Source organism: Nilaparvata lugens, chromosome 12, assembly GCF_014356525.2.
Source record: "Nilaparvata lugens isolate BPH chromosome 12, ASM1435652v1, whole genome shotgun sequence".
Classification (NCBI taxonomy): domain Eukaryota; kingdom Metazoa; phylum Arthropoda; class Insecta; order Hemiptera; family Delphacidae; genus Nilaparvata; species Nilaparvata lugens.
Genome location: NC_052515.1, coordinates 28,142,671 through 28,164,209, shown reverse-complemented (window position 1 = coordinate 28,164,209; position 21,539 = coordinate 28,142,671). Strand labels below are relative to the sequence as shown.

Sequence of the window (21,539 nt, the reverse complement as noted above, 5' to 3'; positions counted from 1 at the left end):
TAGTATGGAAAACAAATTCAAACGTGAACTGAGTTTGTTAACATTTCAAACAGAAGACATCAGATACTTGTGGATGAGAAAACTGCGTGAGGTCTACTCCTACTGTTCACAGAACTACTAGTATTTGTATAGAATCAAAATAGTATTTGTGTTTCTCCAGTGATGTGTTGATAGACCTCTTCCTCATATATTAATAGACCTCTCATGTCATACCAATGCGGATATCAATTATTATTACTATATCACAGTAGGAGGTATCTATAATTCACATGTTGAAATTATTATACTTTTAACAACAGGGATTTTTCTAACCGTCCATCATGCACGAATGCTACAAATCAAATTTGAATCAATTGCTAAGGAGGATAAGAATGCAACTTAGTAGAAGAAGAAGAAGAAGAATAAGGAGGAGGTAAAGGAAATTATAGCACAATAGAATGAATACTATGTAGCCGACAATAGTAGAAATCCATTGAAAATAAAAACGTATGGATTGTAGACTATTGATGTTTTACTTACATTCTATGTAGACATCTTTGTCACGGTTACATAATATGTTTTATAGTACAGTTATGTTAACGGTTGTCATGTTCTGTGTGATGAAATGCTATAATATAATGTGTATTAATGTGTTGAGAATTGAATTTATGGAGCATTTAAAGAGAATGCACAGTTGGTGTGTTTTTGAGTTGAATTTATGGGAGGTAAACTTGGCGGAAGGACTTGAAATTCATTGGTGGTCTCATCATAAAGTTAGTAGGCCTGATGTAAGATTCATTTTTTCTGCTATGACTATTAAACGGGATACTATCTTCTAGAATGATAGAATTCCATTGGATTTAGAAGAGGAAGGCATAATTATTATGAAACTGCTTCCTTAGAATTATTAAACGATAATGCTGTTGTAATAAGTAAGTTTAAGAGGTTTTAGCATTCTCCTTCCTCAGCTTAGATTGATTACTTGGGCCCAGTTGTACAAAAGCCGGTTAAATTTTAACCGTGATTAATTTCACGAGAACCAATCGGAGAAGGCCTTTTTGATAAGACGGCTTCTCTGATTGGTATTGATTCCCGTGGAATTTAATAACGATTAAAATTTAACCGGCTTTTGTGCAACCGGCACTTGGTCTTAGAATTATTTGCTAGTTTCTTGAATTGTGATCATTTCAAGTTCAACGGAAAAATTTGAATTTTCAATTGTGTGTTTTGCTTGGGTTGTTCTACCCTTTCCTTATATTCTCCGTTGTTACTTACTAATTGTTTCATTTCAAATGTGAACATATCTCGACTAAAATTATGAATTTTCAATTCTCTTTTTTTTCAAATTCACCATTGTTATTTTAATTGTTACAATTTATAAAATTATGAATTTTCAATTTTTTTAGTTGTAAAATTATGAACTTTCAATTCTCTTTTTCAAATTCATTATTGTTATTTACTAATTGTTACAATTTAATTGTGACCATCTTTCGACTAAAATTATGAATTTTTAATTCACCCATCTCTGCAAATTCTGCTTTACTTTTTTCGAAAATTACAAAACAATTCTGTATCAATTTTTTTATGGAGCAGTACAAATTCCTCAACAATCGACTAATATTGACTATTGACAATTGATTCGGAACTAATTGAAACGGAAAGCCAATCAGGAAGTTGGAAAAAATCTCCCAGTTCAACCTAGAATTGGGACACTGACCTCATCTTCTCCAAGTCAGATTCACGGCAAACTTTCAGCATTTCCTCAATGAGTGTATCACTGGTGTTATTTTTTGAGGACGCTGACAGATAGATTGAAACCTTACTATAATGACCTCCATGATGATTATCACCGATGATGAAGCGCCTCTCTATTAGCTTATTGTTCTAAGCTGTTTGCTGATTTTCGTCAAGTTCCCTCGATAGACACAAAATGCTTGAAAAGTGTGAGCAAATAGTAAATTGTCAAGGTCGCTCCTTGATCGTCATTATTATTTGGTGTTTCATAATGAACTCATTCGAGCAAGGTTGATGGCTTTGTTGCAGTTTTTTCTGCATTACTTCCGTGAAAGATTTAATAAAATTGAGGTCTTGAAAGTTTTCTGTTAAATCGTGATTTATGGCCTGATTGAAGGAATTTGTACTATGATTGTCTGATAAGATGACTAAATACAAGCAGAGATAGTCTATCAAATAATACTAGAAATCTACTCTATAATAAAGTGAAGAACTGGCTTATACACGTACGGGATAGGAAAATCATGTTTGACACATCATCACGTCTGAAGAACTTGACTGATTAACTTGAAATTTTGCATATAGAATCTTAATTAACCGAGGATGGGTATAGACCCATTTCAATTCTTCAAGATTTCTTTACGTCAAGTTTTGAAATAGACCATTGCGGAGCACGGGTTTCCTGCTAGTTAATGTATCAAGACAAGCTTAGCTTTTTTCAACTTGTTCATATTAAAATACAAAAGTACAATAAATTTTGGCGTGACTGGAAACAGAAGCCTTGAGCTCCTCCAGCCACGAGTTTTAAAAATAAGAAATACATTCTTTAATCTAATAACAGCAGTACAAATGAAACAATTCTGTTGATGGATGATAATCTATGAATGTTGAATTTTATCAATAATACAAGTACTTGATAAACTAAATATAAATGCACAGAATAATAATATAATAATTGTCAGTAATTAACTGATTTAATATATAAAGTCGTTTAAAAAGTACAGTAGGCTACTGGATTTCGTTGTTTGAATTTTTTAAAGATCATTAAAACTTAATTGTTGGAGTTTATGGTTAGCTGCTATTAAATCGGAAAGTGGATGAATGAAGCACAGACTTAATGATGCTTGTTAATCAGTCTGAGATTTCATCTGAAAAAATTCAAAAACCATGATTGTAAGATTTATTATCCGTTGCAAGTTTTTTTTTATTTTCATTCATCTAGTGATTTTATAGATTTAGTTTTTTCTGTGTTGTTGTGAATGTAATGTGATAAATATCCATATTAAATAAAACAACCTGATGTCAATATGACTGGTTCATTAAAACAATTTGACATACTAACTTCGGTTGTTACACCATTATCAATTTCTAGTAAACTGAAAGTTTGAACATCAAGCAACAGATTTATAGTTTGGTTGAAGTCCTACAATTGACCGTTAGTTTTCGACCAATAGAGGCTGAGCTCTACGGTCATTGGTCGAGACAAGGCACACCCAAGTCTCGACCAATGGCAGTAGAGATCAGTCTCTATTGGTCGACACCTAATCGCCAAACCAACTTCATATATTTCGCTGCTCCATGTTTTCAGTTCACCAGAGATTGATGATGATGGTGTACCAACTGAAACTAGTATCTAAGATTGTTTGAATAAACCAGTTTTTCTGACAAAATTAAGTAGTTTTCATCCAAGGTTGTCTAGATTATTATTTCAAGATTTATTTGTTTGTCATGAATAAATTTATCAAACTAAAATTCATTTATAATTTTTCAATCAAACCAGAATCTTCTTTGAATCCTTTTAATTGTGGAACAAATAAGCTGTGATAAGATTTATATTGAAAAGACTATGGAATGGAACTTATATTAATATTGTATTGACTATAAATTACTTTATAGCGAAACTCTATGTTTGTAAAAGCTCTTGAGTTAATGAACCATTATTATTATTAATTATTGAGATCAATAAACGAATTCGATTCATTAAACATCAATTTCCTAAACATTTTCAATACATATTTCTCGCCAAGGATAATGTCACAATTCCACATCTCATATTTAGAAATTTATACTCATAAATTCATATTTCCAAGTATAAATTACTCAAATTTATTTTTAAAAATTTATTCACATCTCATATTAGGAAATCATTACCAGCTTCTCAAGTGTTTAAACGTCAATTAGTATTTATTCATTATATAATTAGAAAAAGTATTATATTTTATTCACCAGCTTCTCAAGTGTTTAAACGTCAAGTAGTATTGTTTCATTATATAATTAGAAAATGTATTCTTTATTGTTCTCTATTAAATTTCGATCTTTAACAATGTAATCTAAATTTGGGAGAGAAATAGTACAATGAGTATCCTTAGTTTTTTCTCCCGGTCAGTCATCTCTTGTAAAAATAATAAATGAAAATAAAAAATAAATTTATTGAAAGTAAAACTTAGTGCCGGTTAAAATTTAACCGTGATTAATTCGAATCAGGGAAGCCTTCAATCAGAGAAGCCGTCTTTTCAACAACACCTTCTCTGATTGGTTCTCGTGGAACTAGTCACGATTAAAATTTAACCGGCTTTTGTGCAACCGGGCCCTACACATTTTTAAAATTATTTCTCTGTTAGTGATAATCTCATGATTTCCATGGTCTATTGTGATGCTTATGGAAAATCCCCTATTAGGAAAACCTTCCATAACTTGCTTACCTTTGGCGCTGATGGCTATTTAGTGTTGGATGATTCATCGACAAGGTTGAAAGTTGATTCTCCAAGGTCGAGTGTGAATGATCGACTTATTTGTTATCGAATCTCGTGTCGGGAAGTTGAGGATGTTATGTGGAGGGTTTTCCCCAGTAAGGATCGTGGATCCCATAATGTATGTATGATAGTTACTTGGAAACCTGTATCCTGTATGTGGTCGTCTATTTGTCTCTTTTCAGTTAGAAGTCTCAAAGGAAGAAGTTATGAGTTTATTATTGCCTGAAGCCAATTGAATACCATTAAACTTCCCATAAAATAAAATGAGCTTTGTATTCCTTCTGAATTAATCCCACAAAGCTCATCGAATTGATTAAGATCTATTTGTATTTTTGATCAATGAGATTTGAATTAATATAGAGAAGAATTAATACCATAGAGAAACAATAGCGTAAGTAGATATCTAGTTCTATCATAAGTAGTTATTATTTATAATCAACTTTTTTCTAACTATCTTATCTTCTTTTAAGCAACTTCTTTCTGTTTTCTTAATCAAGTTTATATTAATTTTTAATATCAAGTTCTTATTTCTAAAACAGTTTTTTCTCTAAGCAACTATTTTCTGTTTTTTTTATCTAGTTTTCTTTTGCTTTTTAATTTTAAGTTCTTAATAATATTATTTCTAAATCATTTTGTGTCATACTTTTTGTGTAAATGAGGTTTGTTTTGGCGTTTAGCAGTAAACCTCTTCGAGTTGTACTTTTTTCATGTAATGTATTCTCAATAAATAAATAAATATCCCATGGTATAGGGCGTTTATGTCGCAACTTTTACTGTTATCTCAAGCCCATAGTCAACGTAGTTCTTTCCCGTGAAGCTTTATAACGCTGGTAGTCTCTCATATTGTGCCGTTCATACACTCTTACCCGGTCAAAACAGTAAAAATCGACAGTAATCGGCTTGAGATAACAGTAGAAGTTGCGACATAAACGCCCTATACCATGGGATATCTACTTACGCTATTGTTTCTCTATGATAATACTAATATCGAGTGACTTGGCTGGCTCAGGTCTGGTGTCAGAGTTTTCAGGTCGCAACTGATCAATTTCAGGGCCTCTGACATGACCTAACGACTGCTTTATAGGCAGCCGGGACCGACGGTATAAAGTGTCCATCCGAAAGACTCAAGTGGCTCGAGATAAATATCTTGCCCGGCCCGGGATTTGAACCCTGGACTCTGAATCATAAAGCCAGCATCTGATCCCCACTCAACTACGGACACTCCTGAGATTTGAAAAAAAATGATGGACTTGGAAAGACATGAAGGGCTTTAAAGCTCATTAATTTGATTGTTTATAAACTCACTTTGAAAGACAATAAATGCATATGGCCTCCTTCTAAGCCGTTTAATTATTGAAATGAAATTAAAATTTATTGGATTGGAATTGTGATATGTGATATCATATTTCATGCGATTGAAGCCAAGTTATGTTATTAATGGACCTGCGTTTCAAGACGATTTGTCATGTAATATCACGGTTTTTTTTTTTGAAAATAGTGTACATATTATCATGCTTTAGTCACTCCAGTATTAACTCTCATGTTTTCTATTGACAAGTTATGAATAATGGCTCTAAAATTTTCAAGGTGAATCATTTTATTATTCCTAGATGAGTCTGAGCTATGATTTTGTGATAAAGTCGTTGGTAATTGAATACAACGTGTTGATATTACTTGTGTGATAAAATTGTATTTTTGTTTCAAATAATAAGTGTAGTATGACATCCTCTGAATTAGGCACTTATCAAATTCATGAGCAGCTAGCTCAATGAAGAGTCTGTTTTCCTCAATTTATCATTTACAATTGTTATAATGGAGATAATATAAAATAGTTTTCCCAAATAGTCATGTTTCAGATATATTTAGCACCGATTAGAATGGTTTATAATATATTTCGGATTTTTGGAGAAATATCGAATTTTATTTTATAAAAATAGTCATGTTTTTCAGTTATATTAATTTAGTTCTGATAGCACTTTGGTTGATAAGCATGTTTTAGTTTTCGTAAAATATTGAATATTCTATTAAAAATAGTCATGTTTCAGTTATAGTCATGATAAACTTAGGTTTTTTAATCAGTTGTACAAAAGAATTTCAACGAGAGCACTTTGGTTGATAAACATATTATAGTTTCCGAAAAATTTTGAATATCCTATTAAAAATAGTCATGTTTCAGCTTTATTTAGTCATGATAAACTTGGGTTGATAAATCATTAATGTAGGAATTTTATACAAATTTCAAATAAAATTCTATCGGATTTCGGTTGATAATCATGTATCGAAATAATGAATAATGAATAAAAATAACGAAACATGAATCTCCACTGTTGAATCATTCTCATTCTCTTCCATTTGAACTGTGTTCAGGCATTATCTGTTGCCTATAATATTGCTGAATTTTTTCACTCCATTTTTTCTAGTGGGATGTGATTCATCACCAACTAATGAATATCGGCTCTGAAATTTCCTTGTAGCTTTTCAGTAACTTGCAGATTTTTCCCCATGTGCAGCTGAAAATCGTATTTGATTGAATATTTATTTATTTATCCTGAGATGTCATTCATCACCAACTAATGATTATCAGCTCTAAAATCTCCTTGAAGCTCTTTCAGTTAAAAAATTTTCTCAAGTGAAAAATCTTGCTTTATTGATAGGAGACAAAATCTCAAGTCTCTTCATTGTTATTGATATTTATTTATCTCTATAATGAATATTCCATAATTTTTACAATAATATTTCTACAACAGTAAAAAGTAAATTCGTATGGCTTTTGTTGGTGGGGAGTCCCTTGCGGGACTGTCCCACCGCCTGAATATACAATTTAAGCCGTCAATGGGCCTTTCGACTGTCATACTTCAGCCGGGACCGACATTTTAACGTGTCCATCTTCAACAGTGTTTATCGTTATCTACAACCTATTACCTTATCCTTACCACCATCCATACCACTACAGGAGTAGGAAATTCACGATACACCAAAGGATTTTGATTTTATTTACACAGTGACCAGTGAAAGGAAAACTAAGTAGAGGAACAAGGTGAAGGAATTCGACAGGTGATAATAGTTTCATTTTTACCTTGAATTTTTTTCTGCTTCTCCTGGGTCAAAAAATTGTATCCTTTGGTGTCTCGTTGACAACATCCACTTGTTGGAGACAGCAAAATTTGTCCCAGAACAGTTCCTTCCACACTTAACACAATTTTCGAAAATTTACTTCAACTGATTACAAAATCGAAAATTTACTTCAACTGATTACAAAATCGATTTTTATGAACTGTATATTTCACACAATCGTTTTATATGAACTATATATTTTTTACGTATTTATTTTAGGGTTCAACCCATGAAATTAGACGATTATCCATCAAATTTACAAAGGAAATTGTTTCGAATTTTCCAAAAATTTCACTAGGGTAACAAAAACAGTTGCAACCGAGGTGGACCCTCCTCGTCTTCAGTATTAGTTTTTTTGTCGTCGCACCACCCGATGTTGTCGCGTCGCAGTCGTGTCGCGCGTCGCTTGTGTCGCCTATGGTTGTCGCGTGTCGCGTGCGACCTGCGACTAAGTCGCATTGTGATCGGATGACATCCGCGTGTTGCGACTAATACATGTCGCGGTGATTTTTTGCACTTTCAAAAAAAAAATGTTTTTTCAAAATTATTATACTAGATTTATCGACAAGTTTTGACCGAAATGTAGTGTCGCGACAAGTTTTACGCGCGACAACTTGTGTCGGGTCGAGACACCGGGAAACGTCAGTCCGTTCTGTACGACCGCGCGGTTTACAGTAAACTGAAGTACTGACGGCGCTAGCTAGCCTAAGCTGCACCTCTACTGTTCTTACCAATTACTATCAGTGGCTCTCTCTTTCTCTCTATCTTCCACTTCGTTGCTTATTTCTCTCTCTTTTCGGTGTTTGAAGCGTGCCCACCTCCCACTCCTTTCTCTTAGCTGCTGGCCGCAAGACTTGACTGTCCTTGTGTCCTGCTGCCGGTGCCGAAGAGTGGTACATTTTCTCCCACTTCTGATTCAGTATCTTTTCATTATCTGTACTTCTTTGTGATTGTTTTCTTCTTCTTCTTCTTCTTCTTCTTCTTCTTCTTCTTCTTTCTCCTCCACTTCTTATTATTCTTCTTTTCTTCTTTTTTTTCTTCTTCTTCCTTCTCCACTCTCATTTTCTTGATTCTTTTCTTCTCCCCAGTTCTCTTTTTGACATTCTTCCTTCTTGCACTTCCTACTTTTACAATTATCATTTCTTTTCATGTTATCCATGCATCTCACTCTTTTACTCTGTTATCCTCTGCAGCTTCACCTCTCATTTTAATGTTCTCTCTTCTTTTTCTTATATTCTCTATTGCTCCAAACTCCTCCTGTTCTGTTCTTTTCCTTCAATTCTTCTAATCATTTTTCTCCACGTATTTTTTAATGTCTCTCACCCACTCAACATCAAGTTTTTATTTCCTTTAATAGCACATAGTTTGTTTCCCTATTGCCTCTATCGCGGCCTTAATTCAATCACTTAATACCTCTTATGACTGTCAGTACTTACTACTTACTCATCTCATTCATCACCTTCCTCTTCTTCATTTTATTTCATTATCTGAGATTATTTTTTTTTTGTCTTATAAATTGAATTAAACCTTTTTCGTTCTCTTCTACTATGTTTCCTTGCTACTCTAAGCTCCTGCTCAGTGCCTCGATTAATTTTAATTCTCAGCATTGTCTTCTCTCTCCTCATCCTATATTTATCCTAACCTTCTTCATCTCATTGGTAATTTTCTTCCTTCTCATTCTCGTCTCTAATCTTTAATCCTTACTCCCATCCCATCTCCTACTTCTGCCTTACCTCCTTATCCTCCTCTCTATTCTTCTTCATTCCCTCCTCCTCCTTCTCCTCCTCCTCCTCCTCCTCCTCATCATCATTATGATTTTCTTAATTGACAACCTCCCATCTAGAATGTCAAAACCTAACTCCCTCTCCTATTTCTGCATCTCCTCTCCCCAATCCTATTCCTCCTACTTCTTCTTCTTCTTCTTCTTCTTCTTCTTCTCTTCTTCTTCTTCTTCTTCTGCTTCTTCTCCACCTCCTCCTCCGCCTTCTCCTCCTCCTCATCCTTTTCATAGTTCTGATTTTCTCGATTGATCACCTCCTCATCCTCTTTTCATTATCCTTTCTCATTTTCTCCTTCTCTCTTTATTTTTACTCATTACTTCCCTTGGTACCACACTTGATTTTGTTCTATTCTCTATTCAATTCATATCTCTCTTTTCCTCCTTCTTCGCATTCTCCATTCTCCTTTCTCTCTTTTCTCTCTATTTATTTTCTATGAATTTATTAATTGAGCATCTCCTCGTCCTCCTCATTCCCCATCTTCTCTTTCTACGTTCACTTATTCCTTCCCTTGGTATCACAAGTTTGTTCTATTCTCTCTCAATTCATATTTGTCTTTTCCTCCTTCTTCGCTTTCTCCATTATCCTTTCTCTTTTTTCTCTCTTCTCTCTCTATTCTAATTACCTTAATTGACCACCTCTGTCCATTGTTCTCTCTCATTCCTCTCCTTCTCTTTCTACGTTTACTTATTCCTTCCCTTGTTAGCACACTTAATATTGTTCTATTCTCTCTCAATCCATATTTCTCTTTCCTCCTTCTTCATATCCTTCATTATCCTTTCTCTTTTTTCACTTCTCTCTCTCTATTCATATTGTCTGTTTTCATTAAATGACCACCTCCTCATTCTCTTTCCAATCTCCTCTCTCATTCATCTTTTCTCTTTCTACGCTCACTCATTCCTTCTCTTGGTATCACAAGTTTGTTCTATTCTCTCTCAATTCATATTTCCCTCTCCTCCTTCTTCGTATCCTCCATTATCCTTTCTCTTTTCCTCATTCTCCGCATTCTCAATTATTTCCTTTTTTCCTCCTGCTTTGCGTTACTTATAAACCTTCCTTTTCTCCTCCTTCCTCAATCATTATATCCTTCCTTCTTCCCCCCTCCCTTGCACTAACCATTATCCTTCCACATTGTATTCTATATTATCTTTATTCTCTTTTCCTTCTTCTTCTCTTTGAAGGGCCACCGTTGCTAAAACAATGGCAGGCAGCCTGAACCGGCCGCTGGTAATTGCTAGAATGTACCAATCGCCGATCACCACGCCCAGTTCTATTTATTTTATGCACTGCAAAGGCCAGCCACTGTACTTGCATTCACTTCTAACTGGCAGCATCCATTCCATTTATAATATGCATGCCTATCATTCGACCAATGCTGCCAGTGTTGAGAAGTGTACCTCACTCGTGATTCCAAACCACTAGCCTCTAAAGATTGCAAGGTGCGATTTTTAGACCACGTGTTGCTATCATATACTACTACAGTTTTAGTACAGGTTATATTTTCAACCACAGAAAGCCATACGCCTAAACTTTGATCTATAGTGTACTTTACCAGAACAATATACTTTGATCTTCATAGAATGTGATATTTATACTTATTTTATTTTTTTTCTTATTTCTTATTTTTTTATCGTGCAAAATACTACAATCATAATATAATTATGACATTGGAGGAAAAAATAGGCTGAGCCTGTACTATTTCTCTCCAAAAATTTTGATAAAAGTTAATGTTGTCCAAAGTTCGAGGTTATGATATCACACACTGCTTCGTCACTTGATTTTTCATCCAGGAATACTAGTAGTTCTGTGAACAGTAAACACCGCGCAGTTATAAACCACAGTCTCCTCTAATACTGTTCATCAGAGTAAATTCTGTCCTGTCCTGTCGTGTCGGCGAGATATCGGTGTATGAACGACTAATGGATGTTTTGGTTGTTGTATCGACAATGCTAATAATTTGATGTGAACAGCTATCATCAAACGCTTTCCGAGTTAAAGCAGAGAAAAGTCGGAAGAAAATACTATGCTACTTCAAATTATCAATTGCATGCCTCACTGCATGCAATTAATAGTCCATACAACAGCTGTGTTTTCAATAAGTTACATTGAGATATTAAAATTGGGGAGAAAATACTATGCTACTTCAAGTTATCAATTGCATGCCTCACTGCATGCAATTAATAGTCCACACAACAGCTGTGTTTTCGATAAGTTACATTGAGATATTACATTGCATGCAATGCATAATCCACGCGACAGCTGATTTATGATGAATAATTCTATGGTCTGATTTTTACTCTAATATTGGCGTATGAAGGAGGCTCCTTCTTCTTTTATATTATCCTTGAAATGCAAAATTTCCAAAAAAAACCTTATGTATACGTCGACTCGCAATTAAAAAATGAACATACCTGTAAAATTTCATGAGAATCTATCATCGCGTTTCGACCTAAATGCGGAACATATTAACATATAAACATAAAGAGAAATGCAATTCCGTCGACTTGAATCTTAGACCTCACTTCGCTCGCTCAATTAGATAATTCAATATAATTTGTATCAGATTCTGTACTAAAATCAACCAGTACAGTATATACGAAGTCTATATATACAGGCAGAATATACAAAGGAAATTCCTAAGATTGTTAAAAATTCGAACTGAAGCCAATGCACTATTAGTTGATTCAATATAAGTTGTATCAAATTCATCATCATCTTCACTTCAGGGATTAGGTTTATTTATTAACCTGTTCCGGTACCCATCTTTTTCTTGGTCTCCCTATATCTCTTTTTCCTGTAGGTCTACAGTTTTGGACTACAACGGTAATTCTTCCAGGTGGCATTCTATCCAAATGACTGCACCAGTTGCGTCTATTTTGAATAATTCTTTCTTGTAGAGGAGTAACCTATAATACCTGTCTTATATCAGTATTTCTGATTCTATCAACTCCAGTGCAGCCAAATACACTCCCTAGAAACCTCATTTCTGCAGCTTGAATTCGACTGTTCATTCTACGTGTGTGAATCCAATTCTCACTTCCATATAGGAGAGTCGGAACTGCAATGGTATTATAGAACTTTATTCTGGTTTCTCGTCTTGATTTATTTTTGAGGTTTCTATGTATAGTGCCACATATTTTCTGAAACTTTGAAATTTTATTGTAAACATCAATATCTGTATCATATGTTACATCATTACCAAGAATTTGTTGTATCAAATTCTGTAATAATATAAATCAGTACCGAATTAAGGCAGAATATACGAAGGAAATTCCAAAGAATGTTCTAATTTCGAAAAAAACCTATTCACAATAATTAGTCAACTTTTGATTATCCAACAATTTGTAGCAAATTCCTCACAAAAATTAATCAGCAACGTATTAAGGCCGGATTAATCCGACATGTGGAGCTACACACACATGTGCGAACATGTGAGCGGTCCCTTTATTGCACATGTGTGTGTGTGTGTGTGTGGTGTGTGTGTGTGTGTGTGTGTGGTGTACCTAGATCTCATTAGCAGCCACCGACCAAACACAATGAACGAAACGCGGCACGCGATTGGCTCTCATGAGATTCACTTTAACCTGTCAGCTTCCCTCATTAATAGCATCAATGACTCCCATTCAATCTGTGCTGCTTGTCTGAAGCGAATATTCCATAATGGGAACAGTGCGAGTTAATCTTTCATCTCATTTCATGCACCCTATTAAAATACATAACAGTGATTGAGCAATTCTCTCGGCGAACTGAACAATTGTTCGCCGGCAATAATTGGCAATTTGAATTTGTCTCGGGACAGTTTTGAAGAGTCAAGGCTGTTGCGGTCTGCAGTTGTCCACAAATGGGCATAATGTGTTTTATGTAACCGATTGTCACAATTATTCGGAATTAATTTAATGTAAATAGTGTGGACTGACTGTCATGACGGCTGTATCAATGAATGTTGTGGATTAGAGTGAGATTCAAGCAAACTTCCAGCATTTGTAGAATGGGAAGCTTTATAGCTTTATTGATTCATACAATAAGTACATCATCAAAATGATAGGGAGAGAAAAATGAGGTAACCTTGAAGAATCATTGTTATTAGTATTTGAAGTTAATATCATAGTAGTTGAGACTAGGATAGAATAAAATGATTCGGTTCTAATTGGGCTACGACGAAACTCATGGCTGGTCGAATCAAAATGGTTGTTTAGTGGTATATCTGATTCTTTCAAATTTATTTGTTGATACAGACACCAATCATACTATGATTGATAGAGAACAACAGGTTCAGCCCAAAACTACTCCTCTTCCGAATTGTGATGCATAAAATTCCTTAAAATAGGGTTTTGTTTGAATCAAAATTTCAGTCCAATTCATGAACTGGCAAAGTGAGGATCTCTGCTCAAAATAAGGCTTCCAGAAATAAATTATGTTTTTAAATGAAATTTCAACATTTATGGAGTTTTTTAATTTCAATATCATTGGTTTATTACGTTTCTATTCATGCAGAACTCTGCTGTTTTATTTTTGTTTAATATAAATATTTGTTTGTATCCATACTGATCCAGAGATTAATAATGCATATGGAACATGGATGACCCTACACTGTATAATATCTGGGGTAGTTTAAATCATTATAAATATCCAGTCATATATTGTTACAAAATTTTTGGAAGAATAAATTTCAATTTCAATTATGCCCACAATTACGGATCAACACAGTGGTTGAAACTGTAGGTTCAAGCTAAAATTGTTAATTTCCTGAATTTTGACAGGAATTAATCAGATTTCGATAGCAGGAGTTATTAATAGAAGTTATTTTTAAGCTTGACTGAGGTTGTTAAAGCTTGCTTCCGAGTATATTCTAGAGGTAATTTGAGGATAATTGATTATGAGGTCCAACATGAGCCTTTTTGAAGTACAGTATATTTTTGGGAAAATCATAGACAAGATCACTGTTCTCAATTTGAAAGTTGGAAGTTATCAACTTGAATTTTTGTTAATAATTACTTCTTTTAAGGTTAATCTCGTTTACAGGTGTAAATAAATCAGAAATTGCATTTGTTCAAAATGCTAATATTAATGAATTATAATAATACTTTTTATTAGCAGAAGTCTTCGGGGTGATTTACAGCATTTAATTCGGATTTTCGTTTGATAATAATTATTAATCTCGTTTGTTGCAAGCTAGAAACAATCAATTTAGATTCTCCTACCTAAAATAAATACCCTCTTGTTTGAATCTTGGAAGTGCTACCACAAAATAAGAGTACCCCTAACAGTTGATGAAAAATTTTGTTCCTCAATTATTATTAAAATCCGTTTAATAAGATTTTCGTTTAATAATAAATATCAGGGCGAAGCTCGGTGTCCTTATGAATTTCGGGGATGCGATATTTTGATTTTCACATACTCACTCGCTCGCTCACTTTTTCACTATCCACATCTGTTTCAGCCAAGGATGAATATTATCCTTTTAATGTCGTTCAGCGAGTTTTCTCAAGGATGAGACCTAATGCAATCGAATTTTTATATCATAAACCTAATATGTTCCAAATTTCATGAAAATCGTTAGAGCTGTTTTCGAGATCCGTTGAACATAAATAGCCAGATATAAAAAGTAATTGCTCGCTTAATATAGAGGATTATTAATTCATTATCATTTGGATAATAGCAATATTTCAGTAATCTCCATCTGTAAGTTGTTCTCTCTTACAAAAAGTAAAGTTGTTCTTTTACTTCACAGTCCTTTATAATACCTTAGAATGGTATCTATATTAGGTAAAATTCCATGTGTAATACAGGATAGTCGCGTAGATTTTTTACGGTCCTCACCGACCTTACAAGGTCGTCTGATGTGAGAATTATCATGGGACCTGTTCATAAATTGAGGCAGTTTTAGTCGTTTTTCTGTACTCGTGTACCACTCATCAACTTAACCGGGGGCGAAACACAAGGTCTGCCCACTACGTACGACAATAGAATACCAAGATCCTGCCCTCCAAGGTCATCTCATGTTATTATTACTCCAATTTACTTCCGTTTCGGTCGCATTACTTTCATTGTGCTGGTTATGATCAATTTGAATTGGTGCACATTTCGTTTTTTATCGCTAAGGACGATTTTGTTATGTGGATACTTCAATTTGTGTTCTATTTTTCTTTATTGTTATACTGTGAAATCCACTTAAAACTGTCAGTATTCGTTGTATATAAGAGCAATGCTACCCATTCAATCAATGCTGACACTCAACCTCTCTATAGTGAGGTCCACGTCATAATGGCAGTGTGTAATTGGCCACGGTATTGCTATCCTTGTCTATCATTCAACAAAGCTGATAGCGCTATCTCTTTCTCGCTTTGCTCTGATGCCAGATCGTATTTTAACAATGTAGAATTCATAATTAATTAGCAAAATATTCAATCTTAATTATGTAAATTTATTATGGAAAATATTTCTCGCTTAATAAAATATAATTGACTATTTTAAACGAGAATGAACAGTTAATATTACATGTAAACCGGTATCAGCTACCGTCTATAGAAGGCATTGACAAATGGCAACGTTGTTACCTTATCTTTCTCCACTGCCATTATAACGTGGACCTCACTATATAGTGAAATACTTTGTTGTTGCTTTGACTGGTGAACTCTTCTTTTTATTGAGTATAAGTGGAGTACTCTATTATATGGGCACTTTTATCTGATTGGTTATTTGGATGTGAATAGTTATTGAAATATAGTTATACAATTCTTCAAGTAGAATTTTATTAAAATTGGATAGCTATTGGATTTTATTTGTAGCATTCTTTGTTGATTTTGTTTTATTATGCCACGTGCAGTGTATTTTTGCTTATTATTTTATGAACCTGATTATTCGACTTTGCATTGCATTAAGGTGCGTACAGATATACGCGCCGCAAACATGAGCAATTCACTTTTAATCAGCTGATTATATCTGTATTTTTACAGAAACGGTAAGATACATATATAAAAAGCTTGGCATCAGCTGATTAAAAGTGAATTGCTCATGTTCGCAGCGCGTATATCTGTACGCACCTTAATACAATAGACTTATAATCACCGATTATACATTAGACTTTCAAATACCGACAGGACTAAACTGTGGTTTTTCATAATTATTCGTGTCGTTGTATTCATTGAATTGGAATAAACAGTGAAGTTTTTAATTTGAAATTTGGTTGGTGTCTGTTATGTGTTGAATTATGAGTTTATTATATTCTGTAATGAACATCGGTAATGGATCTAGAACAGGATAGATTTTTTGGTGATCATCTAACATTGAGATCCTGTTTATCGTTTTTATTGGTAATTCTACTGTTTTGTGTATTACTAATTACTTATCGTACTTTTATATAGAGTTTATCTACTATCGTGTTCTCGTGGTTTGAAAATAGTGTTTCATCATGTATTTCTCAAATTTCGAAATAAAATTGACACTCAATTTCAAATTGTTTCAAAATTGATTCTTTCCCCTTCTTTTGACCTATTTGAATGCTTGCTCGGTAAGAATTGATACCAATAATTAAAGTTTAACGTTATAAAACTTATGTATTTATAATGTTGGGTATTGATAATTATTAGAAACAATTAACTATCTATTAACATGATTTGAATCTTCTACGGTGTCAAAAAATCAACGTGTCATGAAATTAGAAATTTTAGTAATGGTCTGAATTCAAAATGGCTGCCAGCCTTGAAGAGAGACGGCCATTTCCTCGATTATCGTGTTCTCGCTTTCCTATTGGTCAGTCTCCATACCGACTTGCTATTGGTTCACGAGTCACCTGAAACATAGTCTCGGTTTAGAGCCAATCACGGCCTCCTACTGTGGCAGCCAATAATAATGCTTTAGTAGGCCACTTTACTAGTAGGCCACTCTACACTCGAAGGTTAAACAAAGTACACTTTAATTTTTTCTATTATAATAATTATAATTGTTCGTTTTCAAAAAACATTTTCCAATTATTTTATTTATATGATTCCAGGTGAGTGTCTTATAAGCTGCTTACTCGAGTATTGGTGAGTCACATGTTATTCAAACTTAGATCTCGAATTTAGAGTTCTTAAACTTTACTGATAGTTTATAATTTCCTGAAGTAGTAACTTCGTTTAGTTCACTACAATTCATTCTCAATTAATGAATGATTCATTGAAATTAATCATCTAATTAGATCATTCATTAGAACAGTGATCGCCAAACAGTCGATCCAGTAGCTCGTACATGTAGCCAGTAGCCAGTAGAAGTGTACACGACCAGTAGCTCGTGGGGTAGTTTTTGGTAGCTCACAGAAATGCTCGTGCAAAAGAATATCGTCCAGTATGAATCTCTTCATCAAAAATGTCGTCTCTTCATCAACTCTCTTTTGTAGAGATCTATGCAGAAGATTTTGCAGCTTGTGTTGTACAACATTTTGGTGGAGATCAGGCTTCAGTTGAAATGGAATTTGTGGATTTTCAAAATGATCTGTCTCTCAGATCACTTTCTAAAACTGGAGATATTTGGCCTCAAGTCCCCCCAAAAAAGATATATCCAAATATTATTCTAGTTACATTGAGGTTGAAAGCTATGTTCAGCTCTACTTACTTGAGTGAAGCATCTTTTTCGAGTATGAAAGTCATGAAAAATCGATATAGGAACAGACTGACTGATGAACATTTGGACAATTGCATCAGAATGGCGGCTACAACGTACACTCCAAACATCAAGAAAATACTTGATGACCAGAAAGAGTACGTTCCACTGCTCTCATTGAAATGTACATTTCAACTTTTTGCTATGAGATAAGTGGATTTCAATACTAGAAATGTATCTTTATAGGCAATAAAAGATACTTTCTTCAGTCTAATATTCCTTGGTAGCTCACTAGAAGTTTTATAAATGCTATTCTAGCTCACATGCTCATAAGTTTTGCGACCATTGCATTAGAATGAAATTCTAATGAATCATCTTACGCAGACTTGCGTGTCTGATCGAATGTCTTTGCACGTGAATAAGTAAATGAATAGATTAAACAGATGATGTTTGTCAAGTTCCGTTTAATCTGATAAAATTCATAAGGACGGCAAAATATCGTACGAACAAAAATTGATGTGTGTGAGCGGGGCTTTATAGTAGAGAGATAGACGGTAAAAAAGTCCAATTCAATGAAAGATTTTGATGCTCGAAGTGATTGAACGTAGATGTGGTGAAAAGAAATGAAAAGAAACAAAAATTGTAATTGGTAATGTAGCTGAGGATAGAAAGAGAATGAATAGGATGAGGGTGAAAAGAGCAAGAATTGGAAGTGAAAGATACTAGTAGTTCTATGAACAGTAGACCTCACGCAGTTTTCTCATCCACAATTATCTGATGTCACATGTTCTAGTTAATTAGTTGAATCACAATTTACAGTTCAATCGTAATTTACTCTTAAAAACTGTTATTTGTTTTCTCCAAGATCAAGCTCACTTATGTTAATAAACTCAGTTCACGTTTGAATTTCAATCCCATATGATAATTTATCTAGTTCCGTGATAATTTTTCCATGTGATAAAAATATTTCTCAACTGTTAATTAAATTACTTAACAGTTAATAAAATAAAAAAATATAAAAATATTTCTCAACTGTTAATTAAATTAATTTTCTTCAATCAAGAATATTATAATTTCTTTAGCATTATTTAGCCCATTTAATCATTTTTCATTTTATTTTGAATCACCTATTAAATTTGTTTTTCAAATGTGAGAATATTAATACTGATGGGCTCGCATCATAAAAAAAATTGAAACCCCACCTCATCAGAAGTAGACACGGCCAGAATGCAATGCATAATCCACTTGTCAGCTGATTGATTATGAATAATTCTATAGTCTGATTAATCCTATCTTCAAAGTAGATGATATATATATAGTGATATCAGAGTATGGTGGAATTCCTTTTCTTTTCATATTATCCTTAAAATGAAAAATTTCAAAAACCTTGTGTATATATCGATGCGCAGTTGAAAAATGAATAATCTCATCGAATTTTATCAACGCGTTTGGCCGTAAATCGCTTTACATACAGACAGACAAAATAAAATCCGAGTTAAAACATAGACCTCACTACGTTCGGTCAATTATTCATTTATTAATAAACTAGATTGACAGGGGTTGAAGAAAGACGAATTTGCTTAGAAATACATAAGAAATAAATAAAAAAAAACTTGGGAAAGAGTGGTGTTGTAGCACAAGGAAATTGATGAATTTTGGAAGAAAGAAACAGCAGAAACCAAAAACGAGTGGTAAGGAAGTGAAAAAAACCAGTGGTTGTGAAAAAAAAGAAGAGCTTAGAGAAGAGGATGAATGAAGACTTGGTGGAGGTTACAAATTTAGAAGACGGAGGAAATGAAAAAGAAAATTTGAGAGAATAACAACAATATTTGAGTAGTAGTAAAAGAAGATAAAAGCAGTCGTTAGGTCATGTCAGAGGCCCTGAAATTGATCAGTTGCGGCCTGAAAACTGACACCAGACCTGAGCCAGCCAGGTCACTCTATACTATTATTATTAGTAGAAGAAGAAGAAATATAGTTGTCAGGAGAAGAAGAATCAGAAGGTGAAAAACATGTAATTAGAGAAATTGAAACAAAATAAGGAGGAGACAAAGTTGGATGCGGTGTTGATGGAGGAGGAGGAGGACGTGGAGGAGAAGAAGAAGAAAAATTGGAAACAACACAAAGAGACAAAGTTGGAGGCGCTGTTGGAGAAGAAGAAGGAGAAGTAAAAGTAAAAGAAGAAGTAGAAGAAGAAATGGAAACAACACAAGGAGGAGACAAAGTTGAAGGCGCTTTTGGAGAAGAAGAAGAAGAAGAAGAAGAAGAAGAAGAAGAAGAAGAAGGAATAGGAGGAGGAGGTGTAGAAAAAAGAGAAGAATAAGAGAGTGTAGAAGGTAAAAGTGTAGGCGAACCGCTTGAAAGAAACAAAGATGGTGAAAGATAGCAAGTTTGTAGTGATAGAAGGTGTCATTGAATAATGAATGAAAAGTGAGTGGTGTCGGAATTTGGTCTTTAACTCCCACTTGCTTTGCTGGACTATGAACGTTACAATATATAAATCTACCAGGAAAAAAGTCAGATTTGCATGTTGATTGTAGGCATTATTTAGCATAATGGCTAAGCATGAAAACGAAAGATTTAGTTGTGAATAGTGATTAGGGGAAAGACATAGTAACTCAAGAATGAGTCATTTAATTCTTATCAAGTCGGTTACGACCACTAGTATTTCTGAAATCGTTTTTACACTAGTTTTTTTTTGTTGATTGGTTGTGAATGATTCATAAATGTCACCTGGTTAAAGTGTAATGATTCATTAATGAACATGGCTTCAAGCATTCATTTTGCCAACGATTTTCCAGTAATATCCTATTATACATTTCTGAATATATTTTTATATTTGGTTATTTATGTTCAACGGATCTCGAAAACGGCTCTAACGATTTTCACGAAATTTGGAACATAGTAGATTTATGATATGAAAATTCGATTGCATTAGGTCTCATCCTTGGAAGAACTCGCTAAACGACATTAGAAGGATAATTCATCCTTGGCTGAAACAGCTGAGACTTTCGTCGTCTGTGGATAGTAAAAAAGTGAGTGAGCGAGTGAGTCTGTGGAAAATCAAAATATCGCATCCCCGAAATTCATAAGCTGACGTATAGCCAGCTGTGAAATATAAACACGATCATTCTAGAGAATTGTGTTCTGCTTATCAATAAATAAAAATAACGAGCGAAGCTCGGTGCCCCGACATTTCTATCTAAAATTAACTCCTGTATTTTGTTATTTCAATGATATATTGTTGAGAAGATTGGAGGTTTGTTTACGATATTTTTTGTGATCATTTTGGGGTCAAAATATATATTTTTGAAATTGGTGATGGATCTTAACCACTTTTGGACTAATTTTCAATCAAAATCCGGGAATGAAATAGTAAGTGCCGTTTGCTCAGTGACAGTTTAAACTAAATTACATTTTAAACTTTATTTGGTTATTTATTTATCTGCTGATACAATACAAATCATATGAGTATGATTAATCCTATATCAAGTCTCGTTTGTTATAATATGGTTCATTTTATGTTTAAGTCCCCAACTGATTAAATCCAGTTTAAGCTTTGACTGTACAAACGGCCCTAAGGGTTATAAGCCTCTTTCCA

General features: G+C 33.8%; 2 protein-coding genes across 2 annotated transcripts in view; one reads left to right on the top strand and one right to left on the bottom strand.

Moving 5' to 3' along the window:
- LOC111048759 (extensin-2) overlaps positions 1-8,257 on the bottom strand; it is a 91,590-nt gene extending 83,333 nt beyond the window's left edge. Inside the window, exon 1 of the mRNA XM_022334721.2 lies at positions 7,543-8,257. The gene's annotated coding sequence lies outside the window, so the exon portion shown is untranslated. The remainder of the gene's footprint in view (positions 1-7,542) is intronic.
- Positions 1-21,539, top strand: part of LOC111053333 (N-alpha-acetyltransferase 15, NatA auxiliary subunit) — a 242,434-nt gene that overhangs the window by 114,777 nt on the left and 106,118 nt on the right. The gene's annotated exons all lie outside the window — the stretch shown is intronic.